The sequence below is a fragment of the Perognathus longimembris genome, chromosome 14 (assembly GCF_023159225.1).
Source record: "Perognathus longimembris pacificus isolate PPM17 chromosome 14, ASM2315922v1, whole genome shotgun sequence".
NCBI lineage: Eukaryota > Metazoa > Chordata > Mammalia > Rodentia > Heteromyidae > Perognathus > Perognathus longimembris.
The window spans coordinates 45184854-45197442 of NC_063174.1; the positions used below are offsets into that span (position 1 = coordinate 45184854).

The 12589-nt window shown below is 40.6% G+C and overlaps 1 protein-coding gene across 9 annotated transcripts in view; it reads left to right on the forward strand.

Moving 5' to 3' along the window:
- Nrxn3 (neurexin 3) overlaps positions 1-12589 on the forward strand; it is a 1433525-nt gene that overhangs the window by 927387 nt on the left and 493549 nt on the right. The window lies entirely within an intron of this gene.

Sequence of the window (12589 nt, forward strand, 5' to 3'; positions counted from 1 at the left end):
TTTGTTTACTATGCACTCCATTCTGATGGCAAGAGGAAGGGGAAGAGTGGGAGACACAGCAGGGGCCCGGCCCTCCAGCCAGCGGCAGTGTGAGCCGCCCTAGGGGGCCCTGACCTCCTCTGTATTTTGCAGAAACCCTGCCAGCAGATCCCGTTGGGACAGTGGATTCTTCCCCCTGATTCCTTGCAGGGCGTTATCACTCAGTGCTGTCTGGAGACGGGGAAACACGCTGAGGAAATGCCAGTACACTCTGGCACTTCTTGCCTCTTTCTTTAAATTGTATTTGATGGAATGTCAAGCAGCGCTGGGCTTGTAGGGTTGGTGGGAAGGATTGCTTAAATGCTTGATCAGGTCTAGGTTGCTGGGTTGGTTGTTTTTTTTCCCCGTGACTCCTGCTGGGTCTGGTGTAAGCTTTTTCTGAAAGCAGAAGAATAACCCTAGGAATGAGCCACATTGGAGAAAGGAAGAAGCCTTTACAAAGCAAGGGAAACATAGCTCCTAAGGAGCAGGGGTACATGGGAGAGGGGGTAGGAAAGAAAAGAGGAAAAGGGGAGATAGGGGAGAAAGCCAGACTATTACTAATAACCATAATTAAACACAGAAATGCTCACTGATAATTAGCTAAATTTTGATAATTAGTGTAAATGATCAGCAGGGAGATGAAGATTATGCATTAGTTAGAGGTTACAGGCTGGCAGGGTCTAGCTGCTTTATTTATTTATTTTTAAATTTAGGATGCAAACAGTTAAAATCAGCTACTAGTAAGTACTGGAATTGGCAGAACGGAATGTTGCCTGGTGGTTCTTAAGCATTTCTGCCTGCCCTTTTGCTAACTTTCATTCCTCTTCCTCTTTATTACTCATCTCTTCTTCCTCCTCCTTCTCCTTTTTTCTCTCTCATCTAAAGAGATTGAGTCTTATACAGATTATCATGACTCTTCTCTACTTTATTCTGTGAATGATTTGGGTTGCTTCGAATCCTCTAAACCTTTTTTGACTGCTTCCCAGTTTAGGGTCTCATTATCCCACCACTGATAAGATTTAGTGTCATGGAAAAGGAGAATAAAGTAAGCAAATGGCCAGAGGTTGTAGAAGAGGCCTTCAGAGAAGCAGCTATGAACAAGATGCCATGCCCTCTGGCTCTTTGCTGCATCTCAGCTGCGACTTTTTGCCTTCTGATACCAAAAGAACTCAAGACCCCATGGGGATTTGCTAATATTAGTACCTCTCATTCTTAACTTAGGGTAACTTGCTTCCCCCTCTTCAAGACAAAGTCCTAGTTAGTAGCAATTAAAAACTAAATCTTTTGGGTGGGTGTGGTGGTAGAAATAGCACCATGTCCCTGATGATTCCTACTTGTGGTTTAATGTCAGCCTCAATCCAAAGCCCTTGCCATATTGTTTACCCTTCATGCTAGTGTAAAGCAACAACTCCTTTTCACTCCAGAGATGTAATAATAATTAATGATAATAATAAATATCCTTGATTTCTTGCTCATTTCGTGAGAAGCCAAAACTCCTCATGACTGCTGTTTGTCAGTTTTGCCACCACCATCATATTGTCTACCATCTATCTGTATAGAGGAGTAGGAGAAATAAATATCACCCAGAGAGCTGAGATTTTTCCCCACACTTTCATCCAAGCTTGGTGCTGATCTTTAACAAATTGATTATGCTATAGATTTGCTCCTGGCCTATGTGGGGGCAGTCAAAAGGATGCTGAACTCTTCTATAAATTGGGGAGAAAAAAAAAAAAAACTACTTCCCCCAGGACACCCTCCCCCAATGCTCACAGAATAGCATTAACCCTCTTCTTTACAAGAACTTCTTATTCCTCTCTTCATTATTCAAAGCCTTTTCTTAAATTCGCTGTTTTATGTTCGCTGCTATTCAACAGTATCACTCCGTTAACACTTACTGAGTACTTTGTAAGTGCTAGGCTTTGTGTGAGGATAGTTTAGGAAGTCTGTTGACCCACTGTAAATGATAAGTGCTTTAGTATTTATTAAAGTAGTTGGTGAATAAGGACCCAGATTCAGAGTGAAGTCAATGAATATAGAATCTCAATATCCTGCATAAATATCTACTTGTGTTTTACTGTTTCTCAAAAACTCACTACATATTTTTCACACTGGGGTTTCTTTCCGTACTTAAATGCTATGTTTATCAAAGTGCTAGGTAGTGATTTGTGTAGTGGTAGAGAACACGAGAGTAAAATACATTTGTGTCCTAGCCTTTGGTTTCATAAGGGTGCTTTGTACATTTTTCCCTTCTAGTTATTCTTTTTCTCACATCTTTAGGAACTCCAGTATACTTCTGCTTGAAGACTGCTTTAATAGTTACAGTTTTGAAAGCAGCTCTGTCTGATGCTCCCAGATTTTGTGTATCTTCTATTTTATCCTCCACACATAGCTGACTTTCTAACTCTTAGAGATTTAAGAGGACTTGGTAACTATATAGTATCATTGGGAAGTTTAACTTCAAAAGGAAACATGCATTAATACATTTGAAGGAAGACCTGTTAATCAGAAACGGAGTAGAAAGAGGGAGTAGGAGAGAGAGAGAGAGAGAGAGAGAGAGAGAGAGAGAGAGAGAGAGAGAGAGAGAGAGAGAGAGAGAGAGATGAGGGAAGGAGATGCACTGACTAGGGGACATGAAGGTCCAAAATTATCTTAGTAGAAGTGTTTAGGGGGGATATGGGGAGGTCTCATTTGTGATCTGTGATTCAGGAGATTTTAGAAAACATTCTACTGCTCATTCCTTTGCACAGAGACCCTCTCAGTGTGAAGTCTTCCCAGCCACTAAGAAGACTATTCTAATCTATTGAGCACGTTATTCTGCTCTGCCAGCTGCTTTCTAACCACTTTCTGCTGTCTTTCTTGGGAATCAGTACGTTGAATAATTCAGAGTGTTGGTTGACAGATAAAAATGATAAGATTTATATGTCTTTGGTCTTGGTGAGGAATTAATTAAGTTGTTTTCTCCTTTTTTCCCTCTATATGCATTTTTCCCCTCCTGTAAAATTTGCTGGCAAGTAGTGGATCTGGAAATGAACTTCTTGTAAGACTTTCAGAGGAGGTTTATATCCTAGTGGAAATTTTTGTTTTGAAGTTTTCAACATGGACATTGCACAAGGTGAAGGTAGAGCTGCCTTATCAGGGAGCGGAAATGAGATATTCATAAAACAGTTCCCTTAGGGGGAAAAATAAAACCCTCCACTCACTAATGATGCATAAAATTCCTCAGAAGAATTTTATTCATTTAGATTGAATCTGGAAGAGATAATATAGTTTAGTTTTCACTTTAGAGAATTAATTTATTGGCGTGCAAAAGTTTGCATCTTTAGGACCCTGAATGATCCCAGAGAGAGACAAATTTCTGAGAACAAACCTTGAACTTTTTCCTACTGTAACAAAATATCATAGACTGGTTTGTTTATATATAGAAATTTATTTTGTAATGGTTCTGGAGGCTAGAAGGCCAAGATGAAAATGTTAGCAAGGTTGATTGATACCTTTTGAGATTCTCTCTTTCTCTGGTTTATAGATGGCCATTTTCTCTGTGTCTTTACATCAACTTTGCTCTGGGTGCATGCAGAATTGGTATCTCCATTTCCAAATTTTCTTCTTATCAGAAAACCCATCATATGGGATTGGGGCACACCCTGACAGCTTTTTCTTAATCTTAGTTTTTTGTTTTGTTTTGTTTTATCTTAGTCACCTCCTTAAAGGACTTTCTCCAATCATGGCTGCTTTTCTAAATTTTTTTAAATACTGAGGATTAGGGCTTTCACATAGGAATTTGTGGGTACACCCATAATGTTTCTTGTTTCTTGTCATTCCCAGGATCTAGTCATTGGTACAGTAAAGCTGTACTATTGTGCCAATAATTTCTGTTAAACTCAGACTTATACAATGGAAAAATAAAACTGTAGAGACAATCACAGTGATTTACAAAACATTAAGGTGGTGACTCAAGAAGAAAAATTCTATTTACGCATATAGGGAAAACAAGGCCAAAATATTTATCTAAAACTTAGGGTTTCAGGTGGTTTGTTTTGTTTTGTTTTCTGCTGAATTGCTGTGTCAAGACCTGGATGCTCATGTATATAAGTCTGTTTGACACAGAGTGTGCCCTAAAGACAGAGCCTAATGTTAACGCCCTGGACCTTATCTAGACCCCCTGTAGACCGTGGCCTCCCATCCCCCACTCAACTTCTTTTGTGGCTCACAGTCGCTCATTTTTTTTTCCTTTTCTGAGACACATACCACCAATTCTCTTCCCTACTACTCATCCTTAAGTAGAGAAAAACAAGTTAACTATCCTCCCTTAAAAAGAGAATTTTTTCTGCTCAGCTTAAACTTATCTTAAAATGTAAACCTGAAGTAGCTTGTCTACTACATAACAAAATCACCATTGAGTAAATATGTGATAAATTATAAATTCCTGAATGTGAGTAATCCAAAAATTTCTAAATTGCAGTTCTGGTTATATCTCACCTTTGTAAAATCTCCCCATGTAAATCCCATCTCCATGAAACAATAATCCATATTATTTGGTGAAAAATTAAAAGTCCTTCAAAATCTGCCTCCAGCTAGCCTGTGCCAGTTTTATTCTTCTTTTCCAATTGTCCCACATGTACATCTCTACTCCCTTCCTTCCTTCCTTCCTTCCTTCCTTCCTTCCTTCCTTCCTTCCTTCCTTCCTTCCTTCTTTTCTATCCTCCCCCCTTTCCTCTCCTACTTCACCATCTCTCTGTGTTTCTCTGTCTCTTTGTCTGTCTCTGTTTCTCTGTCTCTGTCTCTTTCTGTGTGTCTCTGTCTCTCTCTTTCTCTCTCTGTCTCTTTCTCCAGATACTTCTGAAATAACAGTTATGATAATGTTCTGATGAGAATAACAGGTGCATGAAAATGGATTTTTAATGGAAATTTGCTGTTTATTATGTGGAGATAGGGAAAATCAGCCCCAGGATTTAGAGGTTGTATACCCTATGCCTATCACTTGGCTTGAGTAAAGATTCCATCTCTATGTCTTCATCTTTAAACTAAGAATGGTGAGGGTGATACTTACCAGGCATAGGCACAGAATTGTATGGAAGGCTGTACAGCATGTGCTTTGTATATTATAGATCACACTATGCAAGTTAAATCTTTGATGAGAAATAGCTTAAGGCTACCCTCTTCCAATTCCTTGTAGAAAGTGGAGGGTGCTCACTGTTGAAAGTTTGCTGGTTGGTGGCTTGGTTAAAGTTAAAGACTGTGTGTCTACAAGTCCTTCTCACTTCTGTATCTATAGCCACACATTTTGCCTTTGAGGAGTTACTTCATTTTATGTAAACAAAGTACTAATTCTTTGGGAAAATGTAGATAAGAAAGTCTTAATGAGTATTTTCTTGTTTATGTACTAGAAGACTATAGCATGAGAAAAAAAAAATAAGACAGCTTTTGACTGATGAGAAGTATCTCCTCTGGTAGAATTCCGTGCCGTGCAAATTTTAGGAAGGGTAATCAAATTATAACAAACTACTTACAAAGCTTGGAGGTCTTTTGAAATATAAATGAAGACATTCTGAGAAATATACTGAGGCCATTTTGGAAATTCAAAATTTGTAATAAATCTTTGTAAGTTAAACATTTCTATGCTGGATATCTACTGGAAACTGAAAGTTTTGTTTTAGTTCATAGTAGGAAGTAACTTAACTAATCTTCCCTTTTATTTAAGGACAAATGTCTTCATATGAGGGGAAAAAAAGAACGCTTCATTTAATGTCACTTTTTGTATTTTTTACTTTCCAGGGCTCAAAGGCTATAGAGTAGATAGGAGCACATTATTATGCTAGAACCTTTAGAGTTGACTTTGCGGAACCTGAATTTAAAACCAGAATGCTTATGGAGAAGATACAGAGCAGGGTCACAGATTTTAATTCCAAGTTTTCTTCTGCACCAACTCTGTGACTTTGGATGTGACATTATGTTTTATGAAATTAACCTTTTAACTTTTAGACATTTCATGGGCACCTGATCTTTTTTCATGTCCTCTTCCATCATCCTACAGAGACTATGTGACATGTCGTATGCATGTGTGCCTTAATAGAGTAGCTGGGGAAAACTTGGTCCTTTTACTGCCTCTTGACTTTGATATCTTTAAAGCTACCACTGTTTATCTAAACCCAAGTCCGCAGATCTGTCTGTACTTCATAAATCAATTTTCTTTTCTTTCCTTTTTTTTTTTGTGCCAGTACTGGGAGTTGAGCTCAGACATCATGCCCTCTCTTGGCTTCTTCTACTCAAGGTTGATGTTCTACCACTTGAGCCTCTACATCCACTTCTAGCTCTTTGCTGGTTAATTGTGTACTGTTGTTTGCCCAGTCTGGATTCCAACTGTGATCTTCAGATCTCAGGTCTCAGAACTTCCAGATCTCCTGAGGAGCTAGGATTACATGAACTGGCGATAGGTTGATTTTCTTGACTGTCATAATAACTTTACCAAAGCAACAGACCAGGTTTTTGTTCTTTTCCCAGCAGACAGAAGTAGCATGATATACAGAGTAGCACACTGGGATGATACAAAGCTCACAGTCCAACTTTACCACAGTCACACTGAGACGGGAAGAATGCAGCTTTTCTTTAAATACATCTGGTCTGTACTAGAAAGGAGCCCTGTGTTGTGTTTAAAATGTTCTACTCTGTTTATCCATATCAGGGCAGGAGGCAGAGTAGTGACTGCATTTATAAAGAATGAGCAGTTTATTTCTACTTGCAGTTAGAATTTTGAGAAATACTTGCTTGGACCATACACCAATATATAATATACTCTTACTGTGTGCCACTTATTCTTCCAAACGCTTTGCATATGTGATTTCATTCAGTTCTCACCAGCCTCTGAAATTAATAATGTTATTTAACTTGAGTGAAATGATATAGTAATATGGTAATATGAATGTGGTCATATGGTGATAATGCTACGACTGAAATCCAGCTGTGACCACACAACTCTCAGTCTTTTTGCCATACCAAACAGCAGCACTGGCTCAGAAAACATAAAAAGCAAACACATGAAGCTTTCTCTCTTTCTTTTTTTCTTTTTTGGTTTAGAATAGAGCATACAGATCATTGAAGCATTCTGTTTAGTGGACACACCATTCCAAAGTATGTGTAAGAGTATCCAGCATGCCGAGTGCTGTTGGCTCTCCCTATAATCCTACTCACTCAGCAAACTGAGATCTGAGGATTATGACTTGAAACTAAGCCCAGGAAGGAAAGCTCCATGAGACTCTTATCTAGAATTAACAAGCAAAAAGTAGAGCTGTGGCTCATGTGGATAAGTGCCAACCTTGAGTGAAAAAGCTAACAAATAGTGTTCAGGCCCCGAATTCAAGCCCCAGTACTGGTATACACACACACACACACACACACACACACACACACACACACACACACACATTCAGTGCACAGTAGGCATTTTGGTATATGTCAGTCTACCTAACCCTTTCCAATTCAAGGAAAACAAGAGGTGTCCTGTGATCCACTCTCAGGTACTAGGAAAGGAGGAATGTTAGCTATGCAAGAAGCTACAGGTGGGGAAGTCAACAGACCCATCCCAAGTCTCACAGAGCTCTTGGGAAATGAGAGAGCTATTTCCCACATGTAGGGAAAGTGAGAGCCCAGCCAGTATCAGAAACGGAGAAATAGAGAGGCTCCAGCAATCAAGTCCGCGGCCTTTCTCTTTCTCTGTTCTAATAGAGAAAAAGGACAGCTTCTCGCTCCTTCCAGAATCTGTCATTGTGACCTTCCCTTCTCTCCCTCTTTCTGTGGAGCCCTCTCCTCTCCAATGGAGTCCTAGGGGCGTGGATTTGGCTGGCCTTGAACTTCTTTGGCCTTATGTTAAAATGAGTTGTTTGGAGGGGTGGGGTCTATCTGAGGTGTGGAGAAGGCTTTCCCAGTGTAGAAGTCCTCAATGCAAGGAGTGGTCAGATGTAGGTCCTGCTTAGAGAGATTCTTCTGCTTGACTCTCACTTGCCAGGAGACAGAACTGAAATAGCTCTTGGAGGCACTTGTCACTGATACCTATCTACAAGCTATACCTGAGTTCTTAGGAAAGGACACTTTCCCAGCTCCTGTCTGGACCCCCTCCTTGCCAGTGAGGGAGCATCTATAAACACCTAAAACACCTCAGGAGCATCTGTAAACACTTAAAACCCCTAGCCACACACCACAAGGTCCTCACTCATTGCTTTAAATACTCCCCTCCCCTCCCCAGGAAAACTACAATGTGTACTCTTGAGTGGCTTTCCCTCAAACTATGAATTTCAACTACTTCCAAGGCAGTCTTTCAGAATTTGAATATAATTACATGCTTTGGGTGCAAATTGTGGTTTTTGCTACATAAGAAACTAATGGAAATGATCCGCCTGTTCTGTCGTTTACAGATTATATGCTTCAGAACTGGGGGTATATATTTAGGCTGCTTTTCTGTGTGGCACATTAAATTGAGCACGAACTTGGGGTGAGCCACCACAGTTGCTAGGCAGTAGAGCAGGCTGATGAAGCGGTGTGAAATGGGAGCAGGGTGGATGTTTTACTTAACATCTATTGGTTTTGCACCTTTGTCATTTGAAGGTGTCAAAGAGGGGGCAGGAGGGGGAGGCAGGCATGGTCTGATTGTCGGCAGAGACTTAAACAAGGAAGAAGGAAGAAGGAGCCCAAATGCTGATGTGAAATGAGCAGTTTGAAGAAACCACCCCCACAGAAAGCTCTTCAGAAAGAGCATGTAAGACTAAAAGAACTCCACAGAGCTGGGCACTGGTGGCTCATGCCTATAATCCTAGCTACTCAGGAGAACTGAGGATAGCAGTTCAAAGCTAGCCCAGGCAGGAAAGTCTGTTGTAAGACTCTTATCTCCAATTAACCACCAGAAAACCCAAAAGCATAGAGCTGTAGCTCAAAATGGTAGGGTGCTATCCTTGAGCCAAAAGAGCTCAGGGACAGTACCCATTGCCAGAGTTCAAGCCCCCCAATCACCACCACCAACAGCAACAAAAGAGAACTCCACAGGTATAGCTAATGTCTTTAGCAACATGACTCAGGCTGATACTTACCCTTCAGGGTAGGAGCCATAGCCAGAAAAGAGAAGCCAGCTAGCTGCAGCCTCAGATGAAAGAAGATTGCTCTGGCTAAAAAAATTTTCAATGTGCTTCTCCAGTTCGCTTAACATCTAGCTGAAATTCTAGACTCAAGTAGTCATCAACAGCAAAGGCTTTAGGGCTTTCTCTAATTGGTAACTAATAGGATATCCCCAGTTGCTTTAAAATCCTACCACCATAAACCTATTTCTCTGAAAGACAATTAGATCATGGATAAGACAAGCACTCTGATTCCTGGGTCAATTTTAGGTCACACTGCTAATTTTAAAAATTGTAAAGAATTCTCAAAGCAGGTTCCTTAATTGAAATATTGTGTGACATGTTTTATTTATTCATTTTTTTTTTTGAGCAGGCAGAGGTGGTAGCAAGGCTTGAACTTAGCGTGTCTCACGTGTGTCTTGCTTATTTAGTGCAACCATGCCACCAGCCCCCTGGACATGGAGTCTCATAGACTTTTCAGCTGGAGCTGCCTTCAAGTTGAGATCCTCCAGTTCTCAGCCTACGACATAGTTAAGATTACAGGCATGAGCTGCTGGTCCCAGCTTACTTGTTTAAAGGGTCTTTTATGTTATTCTTACTAGCAGAGTAGATTGCGAGGACTATAAATATATATATATTCATACTGGCAGCCATTGCTGCACATCTACTTTGTGTCAATAATTGAAACAAATACTTTAGTTTACCTCTCTTAAGCCTTGCTCTAATTCCTCCAAGATAGGTGCTATTATTATTGAGAACTTTCAGGGAAGCTATTGAGCCTCAGAAGTTCAGAAATTTCCCCAAGACCTTCCACTTACTAAGAAGTTGGCTTCTTTCATCTATTGAATGTTCGTGTAAAGTGTCTGTTCACTCCTCAGATCACCTTGAATCGACTTCATTCTTGTCTTTAATGAGCATCAGCTCATTCATTATGGGGATAAAGCTAATGAGATGAATTTTGCACGAGTGGAGTGGCTTTTTAATTTGAACCGTGTGTGTGACCATGCACATGCACGAGCCAGAAAAATAATGTAGCCTAGAGATCTTTTTGGCATTGTCATTCACTCCAGATCTGAAAGGCAAAGATCAGACATGAAAACTAAGCTTGCTGTGCATCGTTGATGTATAAGGCCTTAGGACCTGTTTCTCACTGTCCTGATGTCATTGATCAGTTCAGCGTAGTCACAGGTTCATGTCAGCACATCAATAATCGTCACAGAAGGGGACACTTTTTATTTGAAATAGGAATGTAAACCCAGAGCCCTGGTACTCCATAAACAATGACTCTCTGAGATGACTCATGCTGTTTGTTTTTCCTATGCTACAGGGCATTCGTATATGTATGTCTACCCCCACCCTCTGTCATCTGTTAAGTGCCTTTTAAAAGGAGGGTTTGTTTTATTTTTTAATAAATAATTCCCTTTCAGACCCTGTAGAGAGAGAGCCCTCCCCATTTCCCTCCTCAAGATACCTCAATAATGGTAATCCAGAAAGATACTTGGTACCTGATCACCATATCCTTCATCAAGCCCTGGCTGATGCGACTAACACAACGCTCTCTTGCAGGCCATTCAATGCACTTGAAAGCTGCTTTGCATTTGTGGAGTCATCAAGTGCTATACCTGAATGAGGTCTTCAGAGAGCTTTCCCAATCAAAATCTGAAGGAAACTAACAGACCAGGAGTTTGTGAATTGTTCCCAAATCACATTTTCTAAATTAGGGGCAAGTTGAGGCGACCACACACATTTCCAGAGTCTATGTTCAGGACTTCTTCTGCACTCTCACAATGTTAGTCCTCCAGCTCCTCCAGGTGTCACCTGTTTTGCTGACAACTGGGTGAGTGGGCTGATCTCCAGTAAAACTTGAATAAGCAACCAATCAGCCCAGAGGATGCAAAGACAGCAGGGGAGCTTGGGGATGCCAACATACACACACACACACACACACACACACACACACACACACACACACACACACACACACACACACTGTTTCCTTTCATTGCCACCCCTGATTGTAGCCCTTACTCTATCCCAGGATTGCTCCTCCTGCAGAGGGTCCCTCCTTTCTGCCCCAGCAGACTAGAAGGGAAACTCAGCATGCCATAGTTCAATCAAACCAACCATTTGATGAGAGCTTTCGAGCCTAATTACATAGAAGGTTTCTTCCAGTGAAAGGGAAGAAGAACGAGAAAGGGAGAAATTAAATTGAAGTGTAAATCAGTCAAGGGCTTAGATCCCGCACTTTCTTTCTTTTTAATCAAGAGTGAAATGAAAGGAGAGGTTTAAGGATCATCACAAGACCCCATTAACTACCCAAGGAGCTCTTGACTGAGGATGGTTTATCATGAAAAGAAAAATGTACAATTCATCAAAAAAAGAGAAAGTATTTAGGGTCAGGGAGCAGACCAGGAGCATATCTCAGGAATAGGATAGTTAGATTTGTGTGTGTGTGTGTGTGTGTGTGTGTGTGTGTGTGTGAGCAACAACTTCACTTATGTATACCTTGTGTGCTAGAACATTTTGTTAAATACTTTAGGTGCTCAATAATTATGGATCTCTGTTATTAATGTACACTTGAACTAGTGAGCTCAACGTTGGTGGATCAAGCTTACATTTCTAGACCTAAGCATCTCAGCTCAAAGCCTGCCCTGGGAGTAAAGTCCATGACGCTCTTATCTCTAGTTAACCAGCATGAAGCCCAAAGGGGAGCTGTGGCTCCAATGTGAGAGCACCAGCTTTGTGTACAAAAGCCAAGTGAGGATGAGAGGCTCTGGGTTCAAGCCCCAGAACTAGCACACATGTGCACATATGCACACACAGAAAAATGGAATAATTCCATTGTTATGTGGGGCAGTGGTAATACTTTCAATTCATTCCATATTAGGTATTACATCTGAAATCAGTACTGAAAAATCTGGCCAGTTTTCCTCAGTGGTCAACAAAGGTTGAGTCTATTCCTACTAACTACTGCTATTTGTAGGACATTTTACATTTCTCTCCATAGAAAATTCACCATCTTTCTCAGTCCTTCTCACAGCCCTGTGCAGTAGGACAAGTCTCATGATTTATGTTTGTCCCATTTTTTTTTTTTGGAAGCTGATGTAATCAAAACTAAGGAAGCATAAATGACTTGACCAAAGTCATTCGAGTGTTAACTGACAGAGCAGAAACAGCCCTAGCTTCTGTCCACTGCGTCACCTTGTTTGACCTCGCATCTTCTAGAACTTCTGAGATTTCCAGAAGGTTGGGAGAACAGTAGCGTATAGTATTTGCATGAAAAATTAATTCATTGGATTTCACAGTGAATTACTGAGTGCTTGCAATGAGCAATACAAGGCAATGTGTGGGATCTGCAGTCAACACTGAAACATGGACTGTATCCTTGAAGATGCTCAGTGTCGTTATGGATATCTGAAAACCATGCTCATCTCTATCTTTCTACCCCCAGAATACCTCCAGAGATAGCA